Raw genomic sequence first — 25,393 nt, forward strand, 5'->3', positions numbered from 1 at the left:
TTACTGCTGTGAATTATGTGCCTTGTCCTAGATATTGGCAATAGTTAATGAAGCGTAGCACCAAGGACAAATTAGAGAAATCACTGACAATGACGTTGAGTTGTCCTAAGGACATACATCGCATCTGTTTTCTATAAATAGTCCCCACTTTCTAGTCACAATCTAAATATAAAGTCAATCCTGGAGAACCCATAAAACATGTATGATACCGGTGATATTTCTGGTTATAAAATAACGGTCGCATATGAATTATGCAGATATACATTTTAATATACATACGCAGATATATGCACATAAATATTTTAATAACACCACAAGCTTCTCCTTAACTTGCTTTTTGGTCTGGCAATACATCCTGTGCTCTGGCAAAGTTATTTTTGTTCCATCTCTTATTATAAATGTCCTCTGATCTAAGATGACCTTTAGATCTAAATATAGAATTTGGCTGGTTATGTGAATAAAAACTGCACATCCTATGTTACAGACGCTAGAATGACGTGATGAAGGATGTTCACACCTGATCAGTCATTGGATGTGATTTAAGTGCTCAATTCTTGTTGCTCAGGATTCCTTTTGAGCCAACCCCTTGCAAAAAGACAGGAACACACTATAGCAAAGGGTATATCACCTTTTAACAAAAGGTAAAAGCAATGCAATAAGCGGTTTTGCTCTAAAAATTTACTGCTTTCTGTATATTATACTGGTCAAGAAAGATGCCATATAGTTTTGCCCATTTTCAACTACAGATACAGTCATGGGGAAAGTAAAATGTATTATACTTGAATTCTGTTGTTCACATATCAGGAGGTACAGAAACCCACTTTGTTCTCAAAAAGTCTTAAAATGATGAAAACACAACATCACAACATTAAAAAATAATTTGTATACAAATGTATAGTGACAATAATTAGCAAAAACTAGGCCAAAATGCTGCAACATGATGTACATCTTTACTGCATCCAAAGGCATTAAGAGGGTACATAGTAGCCAGGTCCTTCTAATCAAATGCCCTATATTCAGTATTCATCAACATCATCACCAATTAAAATGCACAAGTTATGGTGTTTACTGGTGTGGGATATTAAACATGTAATAATATAATACCAAAGAGGGAAGAGGTCTGCAATTATCTCAGAGAAGCAAATGTTTAGTGGCACATTAGTTTGGGAAAGGTTATGTTAAATATTAAGGATTTACAATATTCTAAATTGGGTGTGAATATGTACTCAAGAGTTGATCAAGCACAACACGGTCAATGAGATACGAATGTGATACCATTAAGATACAAATGGAGAGTAAGTGTGTAATACTAATTAGTGTAATCAGGAGCAATATGGTAAGCACTTGTATGTCAATTTTTGACATATCTCAAAGATAAAGGAAGGAAATACCCCTTTCCACATCCATATAGTGAGAGCCTTTATAAGGGTCTCTTTGTGTTAGCAGGCCATAAAGGAATTTTCTTTTTTTTTTTTTTTTTCAACTTACATTTTATTGAATAGTTTTAAAGTTTCACAGAGGTTACAAATAATACAACAAAATCAATGTGGTCATAGAAAGTGGTAAGTAATAAGACCTTCACAGCGAGAGTTTGAGCATATACAGCAGGTAGACAACATATTGTTCCAACAAGCAAACAGTTGTTTCTGTCTAATTTCTATTTCCATGTTATTACCCTGCATAGAAACTTCACTTCTAAATAGCAACCAGCATTTGGAAATTTAAGAAAAAGAAACATAAACATTCCCGAAGGGAAAACAGTGTATTTATAAAAAACAAAAAGAAACAAGAAACAAGAAACTACCCATGTATCTCATACGTGTCTCCGCAATAAAGTGTGCAAATCACTGTAGAAAGCTATGGTCTATAGCATCCCAGGAGGCCCAGGTCGCACAGAACTGGTCTGTCTTTTCATGTAGAGAGGCCGTCATATATTCCATTGTCCGCATATGCCGTATACGTACACATAGATCTAATAAAGTGGGGGGGGTCAATTTCTTCCAAAATAATGGAACCAGAGTTTTTGCCGCGCTCAAAATGTGCAAAAAGAGTCTGGCCTGAGATTTCCCCAGTCCTACCGGAGGCAGTCCTAAGAGAAATGACACTGGGTCCTTATTCAGTGTAGTATCCAGGGTCTTCTGCAGTAGTGTGTGCACCTCGGCCCAGAAAGACTGAATAGACGGGCAATCCCAAAATATATGAAATAAAGATGCCCCAGGGTTATCACATCTCCAGCACACGTCAGGGATGGATGGATTAAGTCTATGGAGCAGCATCGGTGTATGGTACCATTGCATCAAAATTTTATACTGATTCTCTTTATAGAGTGCTGACAGAGCTCCTCTGGGTGCATTCTCCCAAATTATCTTCCATATTGACTCCGGTAACTCCCTACCCAACCACTCCTCCCATTTGAGCATATATGAATGTCTGCTAGGTTCTGGGTTTATTTGTGCTATAAGCAAGGCGTATAAGTCTGAAATCAGACCTTTCGAAGTGGAATTATTCAGACATATCCGCTCAAATGGTGTAAGGGATGGAATGGAGACAGATCCTAATATTTTAAGACAGAATTGGTAAATCTGGGGGTAAGTGTCAGATGCTGTTGCAAATTGATCTGATGCCGAGCAGAGATCAGTGAAAGTGAGCAGTTGTTTAGTTGTAGGGTGCGTCAGGTCTTTAATTCGGAAAGCGTTCATTGGCTTCCAGAAAGTAACGAAGTCTGCTCCAAGGCTTTGGGGTAAGTGTGGGGTATACAAAAAAGGAGTAAGTGGCGATCTGTGTGTCGCTAGAGAGTAGCGGATCCGACACCTATGCCATATGTCTCTAGTGAAGGCCATAGGGGCTAACAACGATGAATTAGGGATCTCCGTCGGGGGACCCCAGATTAATGAACTGGGGTGCACCGGGGCTAGCCATAATTTTTCAATTTCTGTCCACCTATTAAAGGCAGGCAAAGATGTCCAAGAGACTATATGTCGCAGGTGTGTTGCGTAGTAGTATAGAGTAATGTCTGGAAGGCCAAGACCCCCTTTTGATTTTGGTGCCACCAAGACTGTTTTCGGAATTCTGTGTCTCTTAGAGTTCCACAGAAAGTCTAAGAAAAGCGATTGTATCAGTCGTAAGGATGTTATTGGGACTCTAACCGGGAGTGTCTCGAATAGGTACAAAAATCTTGGAAGAATTGACATTTTGATCGCTGCGATTTTGCCCAATAGGGATAAGTATATAGGACGCCAAGTTTGCAGCTGTCTCCTCACATCTTGTATTAGGGGGGGGAAATTTTCTTTATATAGAGATGAAATAGTGGGGGTAAGCTTGACTCCCAGATACTTGAGGGAGGTTGAGTGCCAGGAGTACTGGAAACTACTCTTTAAAGAATTCAGTGTATGAGGGGATAGATTTAGTGGTAGGGCCTCCGTCTTAGTGTGATTAATTTTATATCCTGATACTAAGCTGTATTTCTCAATAGTGGCGTGGAGATTTGGTAGGGAAATAAGCGGCTCTTCAAGGGTAAGTAGAACGTCATCGGCGAACAGGGCTACTTTAAATTGTTTGTCTCTAACTTTAATACCCTTAATGCTTGGGTTATTTCGGATACTTACTGCCAATGGTTCGATACTTAGGACGTAAAGTAAAGGGGATAAGGGACACCCCTGACGGGTCCCATTATTTATAGTTAAAGGGGCAGAGTGAGCATGAGGGAGTCGTATTTGTGCCGTAGGGGTTGCATATAGACTCTTCAGGGCTTCCACAAAAGGTCCACGCAGTCCAAAGCGAGCAAGTGTTTTAAACATAAATTGCCAATTTAGGCGATCAAAAGCCTTCTCGGCGTCTAGACTCAGGAGCAAGGCTTCCGATTTAGCCTTTTGCGTTAAGCTTATTAAATCAATGGTACGTCGTGTATTATCTCCTGCTTGTCGGTACCTAACGAATCCCACCTGGTCCTTGTGTATCAATTGTGGAAGCCATTCACTTAGCCTGTTAGCTAAAAGCTTAGTAAATATTTTTAGGTCAGAATTTAGTAGGCTAATAGGTCTATAACTAGGACATTCTGAGGGGTCTTTGCCTGGCTTAGGGATAACTGTAATATAAGAGGAGAGCATTGTCTGAGGAATCGGCTCTCCCTGGAGGAATCTATTAAATAGTGTGACCATGTGGGGGCCTAGAAGGGCGAGAAAGATTTTATAGTAGAGATAAGTATAGCCGTCGGGCCCTGGAGCTTTACCCCCCGGTAGGCTTTTCACTATATCCTCAATCTCTTCAATCGTGACTTCTTGATTTAGGTGAGCTAGTGCCTCTGAGGGGAGTTGAGGCAAGGAGCATTGAGACAAGTATTGGTCTATTTTAATATTCCGTTCCTGGGAGGAATGTATAGGAGGAGCGAGGGAATAGAGGGACGAGTAGTAGGTATGAAAAAGTTCTGCTACCTTCGTAGGGTGATAGTGTAGAGTGCCCTGATTGTCTTTAATGGAGTATGGGTTTTGGCTGGAAGTCTTCTGTCTGAGTTGGTGCGCCAATAAGGAGTGTGCCTTGTTCCCAAACTCATAATATCTGCGTTTCGAGTATTTGATCATGCGTTCCAAATCTAGGTGATCTAACTCCCTGATTTTAGAACGGAGCATCTGTACCCGTCTAAGTAAGGAGGGGGTCGGGCGTGCAGCCAAGTCCCTTTCCGCTAGTCTGAGGTTTTGTTTATATCTAGAGTAGTTAAGTATTCTGTCCCTCTTTAACTTGGTGGCCAGAGAAATAGCTTCCCCCCTAAAGACTGTTTTATGGGCTTCCCATAGAATTGGGACAGAGGGTGCTGAGGGTGTATTTTCCTTGAAATAGTTAGTGAGGACCGTCCGTAGGGATTCCCTTGAAAGCGGGGAGGTGAGGAGTGTTTCATTTAAACGCCAATGGGGGGATCTAATCGGGTTATCTTCGATTTGCAGGTCTAAATGGACCGGTGCATGGTCCGACCATGTGATATGACCTATCGTTGCTTCCCCTAAGGCCCGCAAAGCTGGGTAATTCCCGAAAAAATAGTCAATTCGTGTATGTGTTTTGTGGAGGGAAGAGTAATATGTAAACTCTCTAGCTGTTGGATTATTTACCCGCCATAGGTCATATAATGAGTGTTTACGAATCAGGCGGCGGAGGCCCAGAGCTAGGGCTTTCGCTGTCTGGGGAGCAGGGCGAGACGGTAAGGGGAGGCGATCTACATGTTCTGAGAATGTGGCGTTAAAGTCTCCTCCCAATATCAGAAGTTCATTTTGGGATGAGGACAATTTTGAAAGGACCTTGTTGAGAAACGGGAGTTGGCGTGAATTGGGGGCATATATATTACATAGTATTATGTTAATACCCAGAATGGAGCCTTTGAGTATAATGTAACGGCCCTCTGGGTCAGCTTCCACCCCAGCTAGCTGGAATGGGCAGTGGCGAGATATGAGAATAGCTACTCCCGCTTTCTTAGTCGGGGCGTTAGCTAGAAAGGCTGTTGGGTACCAGTGTTTAGCAAAATGAAAAGACCCTGTAGTTGTGTAGTGTGTCTCCTGAAAAAATGCTATATCTGCCTTAGCTTGACGTATTGTCTTCAGTGCAAGTCTTCTTTTAACATCAGTGTTTAAACCTTTAGCGTTCAGTGAGAGCAGTCTAACCATAGTCAATGTGTATTAACCATTCGTGCATTGAGGAAATTTGTATGGCTGACAGAAACTCGGCCTGTGGGCCTCCCGGGGGAGCCCGGCCGTATACTGTTCCCGCCATAGATATTACACCTGCGGAGGACAACCTAAATAGAGATCCATGGGTTAATTTGTTAAACAATATAAAACATATAAACCAAAAAAACTGTAAGAAAAAGAAGACAATTTGAAATAGCGAGGATAGCCTATAGCTGGTCTCGCCGTAAATCTCCCAAGATATAGTCCATTTCTTCACAGAAGGTAACAGCTCCGTCAACAAGGAGCGAGAGCAATTAGGGAGATCTACTATGGGGGAAAGTAGATACATATCTACCATCATGACTTGAAAGTAAGACACAGGAGTCACTGCGTGTCCCAGAGCTGCGATGTAAGGTCCATGTAAATTAGTCATATGAGCTCGGTATTATACAGTGTGATGTCGACTAGGGCCAATATACTAGCTTATAACCAATCCAGAGCTCAACGGAGGCGAAAGGGGGAACAGGAGTAGAAAGTAGACAAGAAATGGGGAGGGTCACATGAGCAGCCCAATGGGGGTAAGGAGGAGCAGAAGGGGGCAATAGCAATACTCATCTTCTAGACGAAGGTCTGCGGTCGGGATCTGGGGCCCTTTGGCGCTTCTTCGGTGGGCGAACTGGCTGCCAGGTGGAGGGTAGGTCCACCGGGGCAGGTTGTTGGGGCCAATCAGGTAAGTCCGGAGGATTAAGCTGAAAAGTGTCACAGAAAACAGAAAGTTCCTCTGGAAAGCGTAGAGTAGCTGAGCGACCGTCCTTTCTTGCTGTTAAACTGAAGGGAAAACCCCAGCGGTAAGGAATGCCTTGGTCTCTCAGCAGATCAAGCAGGGGTCTTAGGGCTCGACGCTGTTGAAGGGTAATCCACGATAAATCTTGGTAAAGCTGGAGACGTGCACCCAAAAAGGTCACTGATTTCTGTAGTCGGGACCTCTTCATGATTTCCTCTTTGAGGCCGAAGTCGGTGATGTGGCATATAACATCGCGAGGAGGTCCAGAAGTTTTCGGGCGGAGGGCTCTATGAGCTCGATCCATCTTGATTATGGTATCCGCCGGTCTATCCAGGATTGTGTTAAATAGGTGTTGTAGGTATCCTTGTACGTCTTCTTCACCTTGTTGTTCTGGGATTCCTCGAACCCTAATGTTATGCCTCCGCCCTCTATTATCGAGGTCTTCAATGTGACGCCTCAAGTCTCTGATAGTAGAGGCCTGTGTTGACATCTGTTCTTGCAGAGTTGTCACTACTGTTCTGGCCATATTATGGTCATCTTCTAGCACATCTATTCTGTGTGCCACTTGTTGTACATCTCTATGTACTGCAGCAATTTCCTGCCGGCAGGTCTCTTTAATTTCGTCGATCAATTCTCTGAAATCTTGCTTGGTAGGTAGTTGTTGAATGTAAAGCCACAGTGGATCGTGAAGTGGTGGAGAGAGCTGTGGAGGAATTGAGGAGTAGGGATGTGGGGATATCGAAGGAGTGGCCAGTAGACGAGGGTCCCTCTGTTCTTCTTGAGTTAATGATGGTGAATTCAGCATCCCCCCATAGGCAGATATGAGGTTCTCTTTTAGTGCTGCTGCATATGACATATCTCCCTTGGGGAGTCCTTGGTCAGCTACAGGGTAGTCTAGCAGCTGTGCAATAGGGGATGGGGGGAGAGAAGGTGGGATGACTGAGGTTTCTATGTCCAAAGCAGGCATTAGCTCACTCAGGTCCTTTACATTCACCTCTTTCCCTGGCGTTGGAGGGGTTAATGAGGGAGCTGGAGACCCCTGCTGGCTCTGATATGTACTACAGGCAGCACCTCCACGTGTTCCCTGCTGCCTGCTTGCTTCCAGCAGCGTGGGACTCTGCAATTCAGGTGAGTCCCGGCATCCAGACTGGGAAATTTCCCCTTCCTTTAGATCTCCCAGCGTGTGGGAGTTAGGCAGGGGCTGCTGTTCATCTGACAGCTGTGGTGTGTGAGTCGGGTGCGGGTCACGCTGTGGCTGGGGGGAGAGAGGGGGAGGGATCTCACCTCCCTGTGCTGTGTGTGCCGGTGCCATCTTGGTTCTTTCAGCCGGAGGATCCACAGCCCGTTTTTTAAAGAAATCGGCTGCGGGTGGCAGTGGTGGTGGTCTCTCCTGACTCCTGGAGAGCCTGGCAGACGGTCCCCTCCGATTGCCCATCTGGTGGTAAGCTGGACCTGCAATTTTAAGGCTGAATGTGCTCTGGGTGAGCAGCGCTGTCTCCTTATGCGACTGTTCGCATCAGCTTCCGGTCACGCCCCCACCATAAAGGAATTTTCCTAAGGATGTTACCATATATGCATGTGAACAAGCCTAATGGATGAATTTGGCTTACAATGCATGTGGATGACTGGATGGAAGAAGAAAGGCCAACAGATGATGAAACCAGAACATAATTTCAAGGACTGACTGATTTTAACACATGACTAATAATCTGTACAAGTATTCTGTATTCTGCAACCTGGACAACAGCAATAAACTTAACTTTTTACAATAATTACCCTGAGTCCGTCTGATGTCAACCAAGTACGGTATTTTTGGAAGAACATATTAAAGGACACGGAAATGAATTAATATTCAATAAAAGATATTTAACAGGTTATGAGACCATTTGCAAACAATTTTAAGTTCATCAGTAAACATAAGAAAGTTTCTATAAAAGTAAAAATCAATACAGTGACAATCTTTCTATTAATAGAGCTTCCTGCATATTTACCCAAAATTTAGAGTGTAATGTTTATAAAAAGCAAGAAACTCAATAGCTACATTTAAGACTTTACAGGCCCTAGTAAATATGGCTTAAAGAGGCTTTCCAGTATCTGCAAATAAATGTTATTGCTAGTGTAAAGAAAAGGTATATAATTTTCCAATATACTTTCTATTCAGTTCCTGGTGGATTTCTCTGGTTGCTGATATTCTAAAAGTGGTCCCCAACCTTTTTGTCTTTATAAGAAGGGAGCTGCAGTAAAGGGAACACTATAATACACCTCTTTCTATAGCATCTCACATACATCTATAATGTCCCCTTGTCTTTGGCCTTTTCACTATGAGGGAAAAAAAATATACCTTCCATACATATTCAAGTATAATCCAAAGCACCTACCATATATACTCAAGTATAAGCCAAGTTTTTCAGCACAAAAAAAGTCATTTCTTACCTTTCCAATGCCCCCCTCAGGTCTTTTCTTTGTTCTGACAGTGACACGTGAGTATTAACTTTCTTTTTTGTGAATTGGACAAACTGGGGCTGGCTGGCTATCTATAGGAGCAAACTGGGGCTGGCTTGCTATCTATAGGAACAAATTGGGGCTGGCTATCTATAGGAACAAACTGGGGATGGCTGGCTATAAACTGGGGGAATACTGGCTTTATACTGGGGCAGGGGACTTGTTGGCTATATACCGGGGCAGGGAGCTGGCAGGCTATGTTCTTGGTCAGGGGGTTGGCTATATACTGGGGTAATGCTGGCTGGCTATGTACTGGGGCAGGGGGACAGCTATATACTGGCGAAGGGGACTGGCTCTATACTGGGGAACTGCTGGCTGGTTATATACTGGGGGCAGGGGCTGCTGGCTATATACTGAGGACATAGGCTGGATGGCTGTATACTAGGGAGGAAGGGGACTGACTAGCTATATACTGGCTGTTACCAATGCATTTTCCACCCTAGGATTATACTTTTCCCAGTTTTTTGTGGGTAAAATCAGCTTATATTTGGGTCGGCTTATACATGTATACATACTGTAATTTTTCAACAAGAAAACCCCTTGGAAAACTTATTGACCCACTTATAAGCCTACGCTGGGAAATGCAGTCGCAACTCTTTAATAAAATATTCACCAGCCCAGGGGCGTAACTAGGAGAGCTTGTGTCCCATAACAGATATCTGCATGGGGCACCCCTTCCCTATAAAAAAATGTATGTAGATTGGTACAGAAACGTTTATATTGATATAGACACATTTATATTATATACACACATAAAGTTTTAAACTCATACACTTATTTTTATATACTTGTATACACTTATACACACATTTTTGCACTCATATATACATTTATAAACAATACATACTGTCTATACAAACTCATACAGAATAAACACACATAGATTATTTACACATCCAAACATTTATACACACATACCATATATACACATCAAATTTGCACACCTACTGAATAGCACATACACATTGGGGCTTATTTACTAAGGGTCCGAAGCCGCACTTTCGTCGGATTTTCCTATGTTTTTGGGATTTGTGACACTGTGACAGGTATTTAACTGGGGATTGTGTTGCACGCAATCAGATTGTGGTTCAGCTGCGCTGCTTTCATGCGTCAGAAATCGGGGGGACGTGCCGTCGGATGATCTGACTGATTCGGATTCAAATTGTGTCGCAAGATCAAGCACTTACATGCACCACGAACAAGAAGGTGAACTCCTGCGAACCTGAGTGGGAAACGACGCATGCAGGATATCGGGCGCACGATCTTAGTGCGATCTTGTCCGGTCGGACAATGCACTTTTGTGGAACATTTCAAGATGGGTAAGTAAATGTGCCCCATTATATACATACATATAGTGTATATATACATCATATACTAATACATACAGTATGCACTCCTTATTTATACACATACATGCAGTATAAAACACACCATATACACATAGAGGGTCATTTATCTTATACCTGTGCTCGTGCTCCAGGGTATGACAGTCCCGCCGCTGCTCTGTCTCAGCCAGATACATCAGTTCATCCCGGGCCCATGTGTAGTACGTGCCCCGTAGCAGCCGCTACGGCTGTTGTTACGCCACTGCACCTGCCTCCACTAATCAATAAAATGACCAGCAGCAGATTCCCCTCATCAAAGAAATTTATAGCCGCCTTCCCTCACTCATAAAATGTACAGAAGCCTCCCCTCACTAATAAATTGCCCAGTAGCAGCTTCTCCACAATAGTAAAACGTCCACAGCAGCACCACCCTTGAATAATGAAATATCCACAGCAGAGCCCTACTTTAATAAAATGTCCACATCAGAGCCCTCCCTTTAATGAATTGCCCATAGCAGAGCCCTCCCTTTAATGAAATGTCCACATCAGAGCCCTCCTTTTAATGAAATGTCCACAACATAGCCCTCCCTTTTCATTTTTCAATCCCCACATTCAAAAAACTGTAACTTTTTTATTTTTCCATGTAGAGAGCTGTATGAGTGCTTTTTTTTTCTGCGTAATAAATTGCATTTCATTGTGACAGTATTTAATATTCCATGCCTGGAACTGGGAAGTGGGAAAAAATTCAAAATGCAGTGAAATTGGTAAAAAAAATGCATTTGCACAATTTTCTTGTGGTCTTGAAGTTTTCAGCTTTCACTGTGCGCCCCAAATTGCATGTCTACTTTATTCGGTTTGATCACAGTATTTAAGTTTTATAATGTTTTCATACATTTACAAAAATGAAAACCTCCTGTACAAAAATTCTTTTTTTTTTCATTTTGCCATCTCTGGCGCTAATAACTTTTTCATACTTAGGTATACAGAGCTGTGTGAGGCGTCATTTTTTGCGACTTCTGATGACATTTTTAATGCTACCATTTTAAGGACCGTTTGGCCTTTTGATCACTTTTTAAAAAAATTTTTAAATATTTTTCAAAATGGAAAAGGTGGCATTTTAAAATTTGGGCGCTATTTTTGGTTACAGGGTTACCACCTTTAAAAACATTATACGTCTATGCGCCCTGCCTGTGTACACACACTTTGACGTCTATTTCCCTTGAGGCCATGCCCCTTTTTGGAAGACTACATTTCAGCGTCAAATTGCTCCAGAATTCTGGCATAGACAGATTAATAAATCTCCCCCAATTAGTTACTTCCATCAGAGATGTAACATGCAGAGTTTTCAGTGTCTTCTGTATTTTTTCTTTAAGTGACAGGCATACTTAATAGTTATAGCAGTTTTAAAAGGTAGTGCCAACAAAATCACATTTCTAAGCTGACTACTTGAATTATAGACTTATAAGCAGGGGAGAAGTTTGATAACGGAATATTCATGTTTTGGCTTCAATGAATTTGAAATCTTTCTTACTAATTGCCAATGCCAATAATGTGTAAATAAATAAACTTTTCTCGTGAAGTGAGAAGCTTATGAAAATGAATGCAGTGCTAGGCTATGCATTTATAATGAATGTACCGCATTAAAGGATTAGGCAGATTATCCCGCTAGCAATCTTGTTTCTTGGCATATTGTAGTAAACATCCCAAGTTTTCACTTGAGCCACAATTTTATAATAGCTGCATTGGGAAGTTTTTATGGATAATTAATGTACAAACTGCAACTAAAAGCGTAACCGTCATTTCAGATGATTTTTGATATTGTGTAGGGGGGAATGTTGTAAACATTTTTCAAATATTCTTCATTTAGTTACAGCGTTACTTCTAAATTGCTGAGGAAAATCCAGCTGCAGGAATGAAGACAGGTCTCTATCTCCTCTCTTTTCCTGTGGTTTACACATCTGTCAATAAGTGTTAACCCTTCCTAATTCTTTCTTCCTCTCCTTCCTGGCTGTAGTATGTTGTTTTAAACACACACATTGGGAAATTAGATGTAGGCTCATCCAGCCTCCATAGACACATATTATACTTAGCAGAATTTGTAAAAAGAAGTATATTAGAAAAATGTTCATCAAATTTCCCCACACACAATGTTAAAAATAATCTCAAATGATGGTTATGGTTTAAAGCGAACCTGTCATTAGGATCACACCCAATGCCACCTAATGGTAGGTTCCCATAACCTCATTTGTTCTGAAGTTTATGTTTGCTGGGGAGAAGAGAAGTACTCTCATAGGATCATGCACCTGGAGTTTTGAGCAGGTTCATTTGGTGTGTATCCACACACAACAGTGACTTTACTTACAAGATAGGCCGACATGGGGAGAGAAAAAGAACTGGACCGCACATCCACACATCAATCAATGATCTAATGCCGCTAGTCTACATTATATAATGAACTTGAGATTCTTAGTTACATTTTGATCAAATTGTATAAGCCCACTAACCACTTAACAGTGACTTCATTGTAGTGGGTCCCTACGCTATTGTGTGCGACATCACATGGCATCCACCGCTGCAGCACATCATCGGCAGGGACCAAGACCCAGATTGCCCCCAGCACCCATACTGGCAGGCATAGCCCCCATGGCTACAGGCCCCCACCAGCAACGCACCATAGAAGCAGCTGACACCATGCAATACCACACCATGTGAACAGGAATAAGGCTCACCATGTCAGACGCTAGCTGAGAGGAAGTAGGCGGCCACTATATACAGTCTCCTGCTAATTTAAAAGTATCTGGGTGGAATGGGGCGGAGTGCTGGTACCAGGTAAAAAAACAAATTAAATAAATAAATAGGTAGGTTCCATATGTTACAAGATGGGTTCCATAAGTTTGTTCTTAAGTTGAATTTGTATGTAAGTTGAAACTGTATATGTTATAATTGTAGTTCCAGACAACATTTTTTTTTGCCCCAGTGACAATTGGAGTTTCAAAATTTTTTACTGTAATGGGACCACGGATTATCAATATAGACACTTTACAACTGATCATTGCAGTCTAGGACTATAGTAAAGCATCCAGAGAGCTTCACCAGAGGTCACAATAGGCAGAGGGGTCTGTCTTTAACTAGGGGTCGTCGGTAAGTCAGGTGTAAGTCAGGTGTCCTTAAGTAGGGGATAACCTGTATAGTACTTTTTAAGAAACCTAGATTTCACTTTTTCAAAAAAACTAAAAAAATATTCTTAAAACATATATTTCAGATAACAAGAAATAAGTTAAATATAATAAACAAATAAGTTACAGTATTTTCTGGTGAAGTTTTTCATTTATCGCCCTTTACTACACATTTAGAGGACATATGAGAAAGGGAAAATTAGAAAGCATTGAAGGGACTTTGATAAGTGTCAAACTGTAATGGGCACATCAGTATTTCTCTGTTTTTACAAAACAACGGATCTCAGGGGATGGTCAATTTGATTCCAGAACACAGTGCTAAACATCCAGGGTGATATTAGACTGCCTTTCCACCAACAACTTCCCATGATTAATTCTACAATGTGTACTTGAGAATAAGGAAAAGATCATGAAAGGAGACTACGGCCTACATATATCAAAAGTAGTGCAAACTGTACTTATGTGCAGGGTGCTCCAGATTATTGAATATTGGCGCACGATCTTCAATAATTTGGCGCACGCTGCACTGCTCAGTAAGTGTGCACCAACTTTTTTGGTGCACCTTAACAATGAGCATGTGACACAATTATTTTGAAATGCGGTACGGTGGAAACAGTTCAGCCACAACACAATACTATTGCATACACTTTATAAGTACATGTTCAAGCAGTTTGCACATTCAGTGAAAAGTCAAATGTAGGCCAATGTATGTTGGGCTTAAATGGATAAGAGATGGCACCATTATTCACTATGAAAAGAAGGCAAACCAGAAAGGTACCGTGGTTTTGCTGGAAAAAATGGCAGTCTTGGCATTCATGGTTGGTCATATTATGGAAAAAATCATTCATTATCTATGTGTATGGTAAAGGTGTTCAGAAAAGGGTCTTTCCAGTATAGTGATACTTTATCTGATTAGTCGGCTCTGTCACTTGGGACTTCCACCAATCAGCTTATTCTAATGCCGAAATATCAACAGAGAATGGAGCCAGAAGACCTAATCTTTTCTATGTAGTTGCGAATAACCACCATTTTGATATTGAGGACCTCTGGATAGGTCATCAATATGACTATCCTGGAAATATGACTATTAATGGCAATGTCCTCTTCCAGCAAGATGATGCATCCTCCCACTGATCATACTATACCATTGGCATAAACTTCAGTAGCATTTATGTTACTACATGTTATTACATTTTCATTACAAATGTGAATGTGACAGGCATACATGAACACATTTATTTGTATTCATTTTTGCTTATTAAACTCTTCAATTAAAGTCTGGAAATCAGGGATGAACATGGAGTCAATGATTAGGAAGACCATAATGTTTTCTTAATACTACATAGTGATAATTTAGGGATTCAAGCTGTTGTGAAATTGAAAGTAATAATGTTGAAGATAATTTAGTTTATTTTAAATGTTGGAGCTAGACCTTTTTTTTTAATATTGGAAATTGGAGTCGTCTCCTTTCTGTGCGGCCTATATAGAAGGTGCAGTGGTGTGCTGTATGGCAAAATTATTATTTTGGGTTAGAAAACCCAAACAGGTTGTGTATCGCTACCCAATCCCATTCACTTCAATTCTGCTGTTTTTTAGAAATTTAAAAAATCTAAAAATCTACAGTTCTCATTAACCCTGATTAGATGACAGCTGATGCTGTTACAGTAGTGGCACAACTTGAAGCTGGTGGGCCCCAGTGCAAAGTCTGTTTTAGACCCCTGACTATAATGTATGGTTTGTAGTACTAGTCTTCTCATATGGTAATGTGACAAATGATGGGCCCCCTAAGCCTCTTGGGCCCAAGTTCGAACGCACCCTCTGCAGCCCCTCAAGTTATGCCCCTAAGTTAGTCTATACAGTGAAGTATTTACAAACACATAGTCTATTTGTGTGCTTTAGTGCCCACTGTAAAAAGTATGTCGCATATTAATTTTACATATATGTCACATAGTTAAAAAAAATACACTTTTGATTAAATTATTGTTTCACAGTAGTGCTGTATTTGCTACATCTATCATATTATCTCATGCTAACTAACAGATGACTGAGGAATACTAGATTGAAAGCTTAAGTTCATGATATAAGCCCCTGAATATGACTATTGGGGCATTGTATTACATGGAATATAGGGCAACATTTATCAAAACTAGTGCAAACTGTGTGCAGAGTGTGCCAGATTCATGCATTGTGGCGAACGTTCTTTATGACTCTGGCGCACTCTGCACTGCTCCAACAGACTTTGGCGCCCCTATAACAACACAATTCTGTCAGACTTTGTAAGATAAATGTGGCGCACGGTTTGACTTTGCAGCGGAACGCCCCTTTCAGTGCAGAATTTTGCGTCATGTCGGGTATGTGCAGCCAGTTTGCACTGATAAGAACATGCAAAGTCAGACAGTTAAACTGGCGCAGGGCTTTAATAAATGAGGGCCATAATGTATAGTTATAGTTAAACATGTCTGTAGAGGTAAACTTGGCAGATCCATGGCCATATTTAGTCTATGATCAAGGTTAGCATTCTGTAGTTTTTATATTAACCTGATATGATTCAGAATTATATGATTACATCATGCACACTTGTGTAACCTTGTCACATGCCCCTAGAGGCTTACAAGCTCATTATGAGCAGTACACTAATAGGTGTTTGTGTCCCAATGGATCTAGTGAGTGAAGCAAAAAGATAGGGTGATGTGGAGACTAAGGCAGATGGGGAAATTAGAGTACAATTGCATGCAATCCGCTTTTATTACAAGGAGTTTCATACTCCCATCTGCTTTCGGTTTCCCATCTTTGTTGTGTGATTTCTTTGTGCGTACTTATTGAGATGAAATGTTTGCTCTGTTGGCACAACAAACCATGTGGAAATCCACATTGTATAAAAACATTAGTGTCAGGCTAGACAAAATACCCATAAACCTTGAATATATATCTCAAGGGCTTAGCCATCTCTAGAGATGGGAGACTGTTATAGGAGGTGACCATTCAAGCATTTTTAAAAATGTATTTTTAGAAATGAATAGTGTCAGCTATAATAGTAAACTTTGTAATAAAGCAGATTTTCTGTGCCTTTTTTCTGAACTGAGTAGTTTATCTGAAAGACTTCTGATGTCAGTCCACTTCAGACAGAGCAGGTGGCTAACCATTAACTATTTTCATACCTAGATAATATTTCCCTTCACGATTCAGCTAGATTATCCATGTACTGTCTGTAAAGAGTTAAGGCATTACATGTTATCTGGTTCCTTTATTTCTTAGCTGTTAGTAAAGTATGAAGCAGAAAGCTGATTCACACACACAGCTTAACCCCTTAGTGACCAAGCTCATTTGCAACTTGATGACCAAGGCCTATTTTTCAAAACCAGGATGCGTCACTTTATCCGGTTATAACTTTAGAAGGCTTGAACTTACCGAAATGTTTTTGTGTTTGTTTTTCCATTACATTTTGTACTTTTGTAATGTGAATTTGGTAAACATTTTGAAAAAAATGTGCTATTTTCTAACTTCAAAATGTTCTGTTTTTCAAACTGATAGTCTCGCTACCCAAATTAGTTACGCTATACATTTACCATATCTCAGCTTTGTGTTGGTGTAATTTTTTACTTGTCCATTTGTTTTATTACGACGCTAGTAAGGTCACAAATTGAACAGCATTCTTTTCAAGAAAATTTTAGAATCAATTATTTTAGGTACCATTTCATTTCTATAGGGGTTTTGGAAGTACTGTTAATAGAAAACACCCACATGTCACCCCGTTCTATTAACTTCCCCCCTCAAACTATTCAAAACAGCAGGTAGGAAGATTGTTAACCCTTTATGTATTTTACAGAAATTTAAACAAAATGAAGGTTTGATTTGGAATTCACCAATATGTATCATTAATACGTTCATTTAGCCACAAAATTTACCCACATAAACTGAATAAAAGCATCTATGAATATATTGTACAGTTGAGTAAGAGGGGAAGCCATACGTGGATGTAACCCAATGTCAGGGCACAGCGCAGGCGTGGAAGGGAAGGAGCGCCATTGAGCTTTTGTATGGCAAAATAGTTTTCAGGTGCCATGACGTGTTTGTAGAGCCCCTGAGGCCACAATAACATGTGGGATTTTGATTGCATTATGAAACCCAATCCCAAGGTTCCACCCGCGATCGCATGTTGAGGTAAAATTGCATTTACTTCACGTCTAGATAATGTGTTGGAAACACAATGGGGCATATTTATCAAGCTGTCTGAAAGTCAGAATATTTCTAGTTGCCCATGGCAACCAATCACAGCTGAGCTTTCATTTTACCAGTGCTCATGAATATTTTAAAGGGGAGCTGTGATTGGTTGCCATGGGCAACTAGAAAAATTCTGACTTTCAGACAGCTTGATAAATCTGCCCCAATGTTACTAATCCTTTGAGTGGCCTCAGCTACCACAAACCTTTATCCCAGAGAATTTGTAAACTTTTTATAATGTGGGGGCATATTAACCCCTTGCCACTGATGGGCTTTTTACATTTTACTTTATGTTTATTGCTCCCTACTTTCAAAAGTCAATAACTTTATTTTTCCATATACAAAAAGCTGTTTGAGGGCTTTTTTTCTGCGTAACAAATCGCATTTCCTAGTGATGGTATTTTATATTCCAAGCCGTGTACTGTGAAGTGGAAATATAATTCAAAATGCAGTAAAATTGACAAGAAACCGCATTTGCGTCATTTTCTTATGGGCTTTGTTTTTACGTCCTTCACTGTACAATTCCAAATGGCATTTCTAATGTATTCTTTCGTTCGGTAGATCACAGGGATACCAAATTAATATAGGCTTTATTAGGTCTTAATAGATTTTACCAAAAATTCTAACTTATGTACCCCCCAAAAATTATTACCTTTTCCATATTCTGACCCCTATAACTTTTTCGTACTTAAGAGTACAGAGTTGGTTAAGGTGTCATTTTTTCCAGGACAAGCTGATGTATTTATTGCTACCATTTTGGGGATAGTGTGATCTATAGATCACTTTTTATTATGTTTTATGTGTTGCAAAACAACAAAAAAGGGTCCATTTTTTGGGGTTCACCACTGGGAATAACCAGGGGCTGGACCGAACAGGGAGATGCCTATGGCAGACCTGGGGACCTTCATTAGGTCCCCGGCTGCATGACTAAGAAGACGTCACCCCGGGATCGCATTGGAGCTGTCGGGAGGAGAGAGGGGGGAGCCCCCTCCTTCTACAGGTACTGTACATCGATCCTGTGGCCTCAGCATTGACTGCGGGATTGAAGGGGTCCGTTCTGATCCGGACTGTTAGAGCAGGGTCCCGTTTGTTATAAGACAGCTGGGGCACTGCTCCTCTCTGCAGGGGGACCCATGCAGAACTAAGGTTAGGCCGACGGAAAAACCTGTTGGCTTAGCCTAAGGACCCTTAGAGACCGATGTGTATGGGTTAAAGGACTTCACCAGGATCCAGGATTGTAAACAGTTACATGCTGGTGTGTTTCCCCTCTGGCAGGATCTGCTCTTCTTTTAGCTTCTTATTCCTAGGTTTTTACAAAAAAAGGCTTTAACAATTATGCAAATGAGCCTGAGGGGCTCTGTGTTCCATAGGTGTTAATGGTGCCTGGAGCTCACATGCACAATTTTTAGAGTTTTGCTCTGAAAAACAAAGGAAGCTTGAAGAAGCTTGATTTCATGCATTAAGAACCTAAAATACCTTGAGAATGCCGTAGCTTCACTGATGCAGAAACATATATTGTTTAATCCCTGAGCTGAGTGGTTTTGCTGAAAAAAAAAACATTATAAAATTATGATAATGAAGCTCTGTCACCCCTGTGCTTGGCTCGGCGCTTTTACTCTTACATTAGTTATGCACTGCTCCAGAAAATGATGTAATCACTGTGTTGTGCCTGAAAGGCAGAAGTAATCAATCGTTGCACAATCCGCCAGCTGCTGTGTATGAGTGATCCAGCTCAGGTTGATTAGTCCTTTCTGGACAGTGCAGGCAGCTCTGTGTAATGTGTTTATGAACTGCAAGCAGCTTGCTATCCAGCTTTCCCAATGTCCTGAATGTTACAATTGTTTTTTCAGCAAAACCATGCAACTCAGGGATTAAAAAAATATGCTTCTGCATCAGTGTAGCTACAGCTAAAGAGGAGCAGATCCTGAGAATAGGGGCACACACCAGTATATCAGTGTGCTTGGTGTACAAACCTTGATCCTGGTGGTAGATGTCCTTTACTTAAGGGAAATCTACTATTTGGTTTTATACATTATGATTAGGATTAATCAACCTGAACTGGATGACTCATACACAGCTGTTGGGGGATGGCACTAATTACTTCTGCTTGTCAGAGACAACACAGTGATAACCTATTCTTGGCAGTACAAGGCTGAAGCAGTGCATAATTTGGTTGAGGAAAGCTTCTAGACAGCCACAGGATTGACAGAGCCTCATTATCATAATTTTATAATTGTTTTTTCAGCAAAACCACTGAGTTCAGGGATTAAACAAGATATGTTTATGTATCAGTGTAACTACAACAGGTATGTATGGTTCCTAATGCATAGAAACAAATGGTAGATTTCCTTTAGAAATACTCACCTCTCCTCCTTGTAATCTTGATCCCAGTGTTGACCGCTGCTAGTCTTGACATGCCAGGATCACCTAGAAAAGAAATAGAGCAAGGGGACAAGATGTCCAGCACTTTCGTGTCAATATCCCGGAGAGCGCCAGGATCAACATCAAGAGGAGCGGAGGTGAGTATTTCTAGTTTTTTGTGTTTTTTGAGTGGTTGATTTCCCTTGAATAAGGAACAAAGACTGATAGATAAAGAAAACCACAGCAAAAGATTTTGCATGAAAGTAAATGCTTCCATCTTTTGATAATTTTTTTCTGTCTTGATCATACCATGTGCAATGATAATAGTAACAATAGATACATTTAAAATCTCTAACCGTTTGCTACAGATGTAGCATACATTATAGTTGCAGACCATTTTGGATATACTTTGTACCTGATCTGACAGGTCATTTTCCCACTTCAAGATGCAGGATAATTCAGACAAAGACACCCAGGATTACAAGCAATGAAAGCCTTGGTTTTGTAGCTACACAGGCTCTTACACTGTGCAGGAGAACTTCTCCCTCCTGCCTGCTCCTTCAGCACTTTCCACCTCCCTCTGCCTACTGTAATTTCAGGGCAGAAAGGAGTTTTAGCACAGGGGGGAAGTACTCCTGCACAGTGTAAGGACATGTGAAGCTACTGCATGGAGGCCTCTGCGCAGTACCCCACTAGAATAATTTTGAGAGTTGATTTTAGAAGGAACCTGTATCCTGTGTCTTACTAAAATATATCATAATATATCCTTCATTGCAGAAAAGTGTATTCAGATGTTTCCACCATAAAATGGGCCCTTAAGTTCTTCCAATACTTGATTTTAATGATAGAATTTCTTTAAATTTTATTCTTATAGAGTTCATATCAGAGATTGTAGTGGAAACTTTGGACTTCACTACATTTGTAAGTGCTGCATACTTTATATTTTACATGTTCGTAATTCTGTAGTATTAAAACTTACACTTCAAGCTGTAAATGGCAAAAATGGAGAATTGATTTTACACTGCAGGATTAACACCTCACACTTTGAAGTGTTACGGTGCTGTGTATGTGCGTCTGTATCCAAGCAAAATTACAAGTGATCTATGGAGACTTTGCTGATATGGCAGGGGTTATGGGACCTGCAGTATATAGGGACTAACACAGATGTGATTGTTTTTTCACCTGCCAATTCCCACTACTCTACACCTGACTAACAGCAGAAAATATAATTATTATATATTATTATTACTGAAATGATAGATACATACATACAGTAGACAATAAAGATATGTATGTTTGCAAAATGATATTCAGATGTTTGTCATTCAGAAACAATTTGGCAGATATAGCAGAAAATAGTGGTTTCCATCATGAAGAGAAGCTGTAGAGCAGATATAGACTTAGATAGTTAAAAATTGCTAGGAGAGATGCCCCTTCCCAAATTTACATTTTTGATTCATCGAGCAATTCTGAATTAAAACTAAGTTTGGGATTGAGTTCACATTATTGGAGTAAATTGACTAAAATCATTCTAAAAATCCCTGCTGGCAATTCACTACACAGTTGACAGAGTTAGAAGTAGACAAAACCAAAAAGTGTTAAACAAGGGGTGTGGGCATAGATTATTGTTAAAACCCCCCGTTGTAATAAGCCATATCACCAAAATTTTTGAAAAACACTAAAGAATTATAAGTTCATAGCGTACTAGACAAAAAGTTCTTTTATTGAAGAATATAGACGGCAATGCAACAACAACAATACAAGTTAAAACCAGAGAGTGCCAATAAATTGTAGAGTCATAAATCAGTTGAAAAAGTAAAAACTGGTGTATGCCACATGGTATCAGACAAGAACCTGAATAAAAGTCACATAAACAGAGAGACTTTATACCTCATATGGAGCTAGTATAGTTACCTAAACCAGTAAAAAGGCACACGCTGTACACCCCGACACGTGTTTCGCAGTTAGCTTTCTCAAGCTTGAGCTAGTATAGTTACCTAAACTATATAGTTACCACGTGTTTCGCAGTTAGCTTTCTCAAGCTTGAGAAAGCTAACCGCGAAACACGTGTCGGGGTGTACAGCGTGTGCCTTTTTACTGGTTTAGGTAACTATACTTGCTCCATATGAGGTATAAAGTCTCTCTGTTTATGTGACTTTTATTCAGGTTCTTGTCTGATACCATGTGGCATACACCAGTTTTTACTTTTTCAACTGATTTATGACTCTACAATTTCTTGGCACTCTCTGGTTTTAACTTGTATTGTTGCATTGCCGTCTATTTTCTTCAATAAAAGAATTTTTTGTCTACAACGCTATGAACTTATAATTCTTTAGTGTTTTTCAAGAGTTATAAGTAGATCTCTCCAGCCACTAAATAGCAGTACAAGACAAAAGCTTCTGTTTACTCCGCTGTGTAATGAACATGTGCCATTGGGCTTTACAACGGGTTGAAAATCACTTTAAAAACTGTTGAATGTTGAATGATTCCATGAAAATAGAATCTGCACTGTCATTTGTACACTGCTTTGGACCCTAGTGATGTAATCTATGATAATGGTAATAATACTACAGAGCCTTAAAGGGGTTGTCCAGTCATAAACATTGCCCCTCATAATCTTTTTCTCCTCATTCAATACACTTCCATAATTTAATGAAATTTATAATAATGGTTTTATAGTTATCAAACTAGAAAATTTGTTTGCCCCCATCACCTCAGTAACAACCTGTAGTCCATCTGTTGTCTTCTATCACGCATGCGTGCAAATTTCTATGTGCTGCGGAGAGGCTTGTTCCCCTTCATCTCCTGGGAGCGCATGAAGGACAGAGCCATCAGGAGAATATAGATATGTATGATTATAGTCGTGCACGTACGTGGTTCGTGGCACGCAGCCTACCGCTTGGACACACACAAGCCACTTTGAAAAAGAGGATGATGAGACTTGAAGTTCCTTGGAAGCACAGGGCGGCCATCTTATTAAATCTGAGCAGTGCAACTTGTGCAAAAAGTAAGAACTGGGAAAGTTTGGAAAGGATGAAACGTGTTCATAACATGTAAAATTGTGCCATAGTGGTCTAAAAAAAAACACATAGTGGTTGGACAAAACCCCTTTAATGAGATTTATTACCATAATGTGAATAATAGTAGTTGTAACGATAATAATAACAATCTTCTTGGAGTTTTAATGCACTCTTAACAATTTGTGGCAAACACATAGTTTTTTTATGGTTGCATTTGGTTGAATTTATTTCACTAAATTTGTGTGTTATGTAATGATGTATATCGAGGAAGTTAAGGATATTTAGTGCTTAGTTTTACATTTTAGTAGTTCTTATACCAAAATATCAGAACAAATATCCTTAAAATATAGCCTTTATATTAAAATGTAAACAGTCCACAACAAATATATATTAGAATCACTAACAATAGGAGTACTGTGTGTTGTGGTAAGGTATTCATTCACAACCAGGCATATACCCAACAAAAAGTGAGCTATTATCTTGCAAATACTGTTAAAATTCCTGTAAAAATAATAGATATACCCAAACCAGTTCTTATACACAAGTCTTAGTATGCATACTGCAACAGGTGATAGTAATAAAAAAATACAAGCACTCGTCATACTACTATAAAAACTTGAAATCAATTCTCTTTATACATGATGTATAATCATTGTATTGATAGATGTTATCTATCCTTATCATAGCAGCCAGGAAAATCCTTGTGAATGGCAGACTACTGCATGACATACAGCCATAGCACTGGCTAATGGGAAAGAGCTATTGCACAGACATAGTAAAACATCATAAATCAGATAAAGCTCCCTCTGTGAGGAGCAACATGCACACAGTGAGTGTGGCAGCACAGAGCACACAGCTCCTTTGTTCATGGTAAGCGAGTATTCAGTGCGAATCTTGTGTGATAGACATTAGTCAAGGTGTACTACAAGTAATGACAGCACTCATTCCATCAGTGCACTGCAACATACAGTCTATTCCTTCAATGGGGACTTTATACAACTATATACATGGACAGTAATAGACAATCTCGAGAAACATTTACATAATCATTAATCTTAATAATAATTATAATCCCAATCCCTTCCTTAATAACCTTCCTGCCTGGGTGCATACACCTCTTGCTGCAGTATTGGCTGCCGGCACTGACAAAGCCTGGTTACACAAGGAGCCACTTAGTGCACAGTAGGCAGGGGTAATGAGGCACCAGCATCCATCGCCTTGTAATACAGCCTCAGGTAGGAAAATAAAAGAAGGTATTTGAATTACCTGGGGCTATGGCTGGATACATGTACACAGCTGCCTCTGCTCCTCCTCCTCTCTCTGTGTTGTCCCCATCAGCATCTGAGAAGTGAAGCTTTGTTACTACTACACAGTAGACTGGGCAGCTCTTGGAAGAAGTCACTATAGCAACAGACCGCCTAAAGACTCAGGCACTGTGCAGCAGCTCTACCCCCTCCTGAGTTCATTCAAGAATTCCCATTGAGTAAGAGAAGGAGGCTGCAGGAGGAGCCATCAGCCTGGCTACATTGCTGATTGGTTTTAAGCCACAGAGCTGCTGTGCGACGATGATGCTAGAAATAGGACTCAGGGGCACGTAACTGCGGCCAATAAATGGCAATTGGCAACGTACAGGCTAGGTGACATGTCACCTCATGGGATAGCGCATTGTCATTCCAAACATCACATCGATCATATCAGTAACAAGACAATAACAGGCATCCGACATCCAGAAAAAGATAACAAGACATCACATTTTGAGTGTGTGCCACCAATTGTAGTTATTTGCTTCATGTCTTTGTGTCAAAAATTATATAGAGGTTTATAGCATGTGCCCATATTATTAAAGCGATTGCCAAGTAATCCTGGAAAACACTAATAAGGCTAAGGCTCGGTAAGCAAAAAAATGCACTTACCCTGCTCCAGGACTTCCCTGGGACTGCTGCCTGGGACGATGGTGACAAGACCTGCCGCAGTCAATCAGTGCCCTCAGTGGGCTAAAGTCACATAGAATGATGTGCCAGGACAAGTGCCATTAGCACTGCCAAAACTTCTTTAAACTATAGTCCATGTCAGGTGCCAGGGGTAGTGGACCCACTGGACCACCGCGGACGATGACGTAAGCCGACAACTGGGAGTCTAAGTGGCACCCAGTTTTCATCAGAGTCCGCTGCAAAGTGGGTTTGTATCACCAGGTCGCTCCACAGGGGCCACTTTGTCCGGGGTGGTGGCCAAGGCGTAGTGCAAAGTAGTGCAGCACAGGTTCGGAGTCGGGGACGTAGTTGTAGGTCAGAACAGGCGGCACAGGAGTAAAGTCAGGAATGAAATCGAGGTCACAGTGGACAATCGCAAAGGG

The 25,393-nt window shown here is 40.5% G+C and overlaps 1 protein-coding gene across 2 annotated transcripts in view; it reads right to left on the bottom strand.

The window, feature by feature from the left end:
- RNF182 (ring finger protein 182) overlaps positions 1 to 24,488 on the bottom strand; it is a 47,234-nt gene extending 22,746 nt beyond the window's left edge. Inside the window, exon 1 of one of the 2 annotated variants that reach the window (XM_072152630.1) lies at positions 24,307 to 24,488. The gene's annotated coding sequence lies outside the window, so the exon portion shown is untranslated. Of the gene's footprint in view, positions 1 to 7,719; positions 7,857 to 24,306 lie in introns of those variants that run through there. The other variant, XM_072152631.1, reaches the window with a different exon arrangement.
- Between the last annotated feature and the right edge of the window lie 905 nt (positions 24,489 to 25,393).

Source organism: Engystomops pustulosus, chromosome 5 (assembly GCF_040894005.1).
Source record: "Engystomops pustulosus chromosome 5, aEngPut4.maternal, whole genome shotgun sequence".
NCBI lineage: Eukaryota > Metazoa > Chordata > Amphibia > Anura > Leptodactylidae > Engystomops > Engystomops pustulosus.